This window comes from Durio zibethinus, chromosome 3 (assembly GCF_047325235.1).
Source record: "Durio zibethinus cultivar Kanyao isolate XHJ-2024 chromosome 3, ASM4732523v1, whole genome shotgun sequence".
NCBI lineage: Eukaryota > Viridiplantae > Streptophyta > Magnoliopsida > Malvales > Malvaceae > Durio > Durio zibethinus.
In genome coordinates, this window is record NC_143164.1 from 32,073,541 (window position 1) to 32,077,763 (window position 4,223).

Genomic DNA, 4,223 nt, shown 5'->3' on the forward strand with positions numbered 1-4,223 from the left:
TATTAAAGCAATTTTATAACTCATGATTTGAAATCTTTTTATTTGGTTAATAATCATTAATATTTTAGATAATTGTGTTTACTATTACAAATATTAAATACTATTTTGCTTTAAAATGTGAAAATAATCATATATTATAATAGTTACACAAATTAATAATTTGAATGTTATTTAAAGATAATAATTTGTAAAATATTAGTAATATTTTATTTATTTGATAATAAGATATAATTAAATTATTAACTTAATAAATATATTTATTGATAGATAAATTAATTTTTATAATAGAAATTATATAAAAAATATTTGCATTAGAAAATAAAATTAATTTGTTAAATTCATAATAAACAAAAAAAAACAAAAAACAAAAAACAAAAAGATTACATTGTATAAAATATTTATAAAATATTAATTGCAAAATATAAATATTTATAAAACAAAATAATTATAATTTGAAGAAAAAGTAAGTTTTTTAAATTGATAATATTAATTATTATTAATTTTATTTATCACTTCATCTCAATGATAAAAAATTTTTCTTTTTATTGACAATTAAATTATCCTCTAATATTGATGATCTAATGTCACTATCATGTAAGATCACCGAGTACGTACTAAACATAATGATCTAATTACCGAGTGTGGTTAACTTCGTGAGAGTCTCCTACTTTAAAAGGAGTTTAGTCTTGGTGTGTACAAGAGTTCTCCCAAGGCCTTTTGCTCTGGTCTTTGGGATTTCAATTTGACGGTAGCATTAAAACAAGGGCTGCAGACAAGTAAGTTTAAGGTACGAGTCACGGATGGCAAAGAAGTTAGAGGATCTATGGAAGCATTTGTCCTTTTGGAGGGAAGAGCAAACAAGGTCCAACCGGATGACAGTTTATTGGATGGTATAGCCGATGATGAGGATAAATGAACTGACGTCCAGATCTTTTAATAAAGACCCTATGATTAGCACATTGAAGGTGGTCTGGAAAACGACTAAGGAAGTGGAGATTATGTAGTTGGAAGATAATTTGCTTCTGATCAAATTTGCCACACAAGCATATAAAAATAGGGTTTTGGAAGGAGCCCCTTCGATGTTTGACAAAAATCTGCTGTTGATGGAGGAATACCAAACAGGGCTACATCCAATTGATTACTAGTTTCACAAGGCAACATTTTGGGTAAGAGTCTATGGTTTGCCACTAGGGATGAGATCTCAAGATATTGCCAAGTGTATAGGAGAGAAGATTGGATAGCTATCAGAAGAGGATGCAGCTTTGAAGAATGGGGGTTGGGTTAGATTCTTGCTCCTCCGAGTTACTATAGATATTCGAAAACCATTACAAAGAGTAATTCTTTTCCAGGGCAAAGAGGGCTAAGATATTGTGGGCAGATTGGGATATGAACGTTTTCCCAACTTCTGTTACAAGTGCAGAATAATTGGCCACGTCGAGTCAGAATGCACAAAAGAACTGGAAACAGAAAATGAACGAGAGACAAAGTTGTCATATGATGAATGGCTTTTGGGCGTCACCGCTTAAATGAAAATATACAAAAGGTAAAACCACTGGCATTTTGGCGGGTGGCCGAACAAGAGACAGGGAAGGAAGCAGAGCATCATGGGGTAGGTTTGACGTGGAAAGGTGGAGGCAGTTAAGAAGAGTCATAAGCGGTGAGGATACTGGATCTCAAGAGGAAATTTCGGGTAAATTAAAAAATGCTGGCGACCAATTAGGGGAGGAAATCCTGGGAATTTAACTATGTTTAGTTCATGAAAATATCTCTATTTTCTATTTTTATTTTCATAAAAAACACAGAATGAGTGAAAAAATACTTGTTTGGTTGAAATAACAAAAATTGTTTTTCAAAAAATAAAAATGAAAATAGACTAAATTTAAAGAATAAAAAAAGTTGTTTTCAACATTTTCAATGAAAACATTTGAGAGAAATGAAGAATATGAAAACACGGTACTTTAAAAGTTTTTCCAATTTTGGGACAAAGGTCCCAGTTTCAAATTGATTGGTCCGTAAAAATTCGTTTCACCTTTTTTTTTTTTTTTTTTTCTAAAAGAGTTTTACCAAATTCATTTCACTCGACTGCTATTTCTGCTCAGCTTTTCTAAAATCTGATTTCCCATGGTCGCTCTTCCAAGAAGGCTAACTTTTTTAGTGCTCTTGTTTCTATTTGTAAGCTTTACAGATGCTAAAGAAATCTTGGTTGGTGGGAAGACAGATGCTTGGAAGATCCTATCCTCTAAATCAAACTTTTTCAACACATGGGCCGAAAATTCCTGTTTCAACATTGACAACTCTCTCGGTAATAAATCTATAGCTTTAATAGCATGATGCACTTCACTTTATGGGACTATTTTTTACTTGAATTTTTCTAATTCGTTTATGGTGTTTTTGTTAGTGTGGGAATATGATGGTGGCAAAGACTCAGTGCTGCAAGTGACTAAGGAGGCTTATGTAAGCCGCAATACCTCAAACCCAATTGTAGAACACAAGGATGGAAAAACCAAGGTTAAGCTTGAAAAGTTAGGGCCATTCTATTTCATTAGTGGAGCTAAGGGTCACTATGAGCAAGGCTAGAAGTTGCTTGTGGTTGTGTTGTCTGCAAGGCACAGATACACTGGAATCTCCCTGGCACCTTCTCCGACGGAAGTTGATGGTCCTACCATTGCTCCTACAACCAGTGTTTCAGTGTTGAAGGCTGGTTTATCGATGACACTGAAGGTTTTGGTTTTAGGGTTTTTCTAAGATGTGAGTGGATTTATGGATTTTAAGTGAAAAATTTGGATTTTGCTTTCCAATATTATTAGGAACATTATTTCACTTTTTTATATCTAGTTAAGATTACAACAATGTAATTTATTTAATGATTCTTTCATATTACTTTAATACGAAAAAAAATATACATCTATTTTCATGCTTGACATTTCTCATCGAAACGTGAGTAGTTTGCAATTATTTATTGATTCATCTAAAGCCTAGATAAGCATTATTCTAAAAGGGGTTGATGTCACTAATGTTATACTTAATTTAGATGAATCAATATATTTTAATTAGTACACTTGTTTTTTCCTCTAATTTTTGTACAATGTTTAGGCCATTGTATCATGCAATGTTTAAGTTTTGAGTATTTTACATAATTAAGTTCTCTTAAAGCAATTTACTTTAATTATTAAAATACAAATATCAAATACATTTTTATAATTTTTATTTTTAAAAATAAATTTTCATTGTGTATTAAATATGTTTTTTAAAATTTAAAAAATAATAAATAATAAATATTTTCAAATAATATTTTCATTAACGAATCGGAGCCTAAATAACCCAAACATGAGAAAGAGGGAAGATGCATTGAATATTATGAAATTTGTTTAACGCACAATCACGTGGATCTGGAAAGCATGCAAATAAGGCTAGGACATGAAGCTTTTAAAGACATTAGTGGGCCACGGCCTGGACTCTATGGCTCAGGTTGCGATTGGGACATTTCAGAAAAGACAATTTCAAATATAGGGCGATGGATCCACTAATTAGCTGAGTGAGCAATGGAGTGGGGACACCAATTAATAAAGCTCAGGAAAGTCTAGGGAATTATCCAATGCAGGCTGGAAAAGAGCTAAGAATTAAATAAATGAGGTGGATAGTAAAATAATGCAAGGGACCGGGGCTAAATGGAAGAAAATTGCAGGGAACCAAAACCATGCGATGCAGAATGCTGGTAAAATCACATTTAGGAAAAGGGATATCGTGGAGATATTACAAAATGACTTTATGGAAGTGGGGTATAAAATAAGAGAAGCAAGGTTGGAGGTTCCAATTCAGACCATCGTGAAAGTCGAATGGCGGAGACTGGCTTTCAGTCTCGCCGAGCGCAATGAAAATATTAGCATGGAACTACCGTGGGCTTGGGAACCCATAAGCAGTTCGAGCGCTTCACGCACTGGTGAAGCGAGAAGATCCTGATATTGTCTTTCTTAGTGAGACATTAATAAAAAGGAATGTATTGGATAGAACAAGATGAAGATGCAATATGAAGTTTGTGTTTGGCATGGACGCAGTAGGTCAGAACGAAGGCTTAGGAAAAATGTGGAAAGAAAATGTGGACCTTAATCTACAAAGTTACTCTAAAAACCACATAAATATGGAACTCTCAAACCAAAAAAGACTTAAGTGGAGGATCACTGGCTTTTATGGAGAGCCCAAAACGAGTGAGAGATACTAGACTT

The 4,223-nt window shown here is 32.9% G+C and overlaps 1 pseudogene across 1 annotated transcript; it reads left to right on the forward strand.

Moving 5' to 3' along the window:
* The first annotated feature begins 607 nt into the window (after positions 1-607).
* Positions 608-2,914, forward strand: LOC111284019 (early nodulin-like protein 13; annotated as a pseudogene). Its single transcript, XR_016339218.1, has 2 exons — positions 608-2,302; positions 2,399-2,914. The product of XR_016339218.1 is annotated as an early nodulin-like protein 13 (transcript).
* The last annotated feature ends 1,309 nt before the right edge of the window (positions 2,915-4,223 follow it).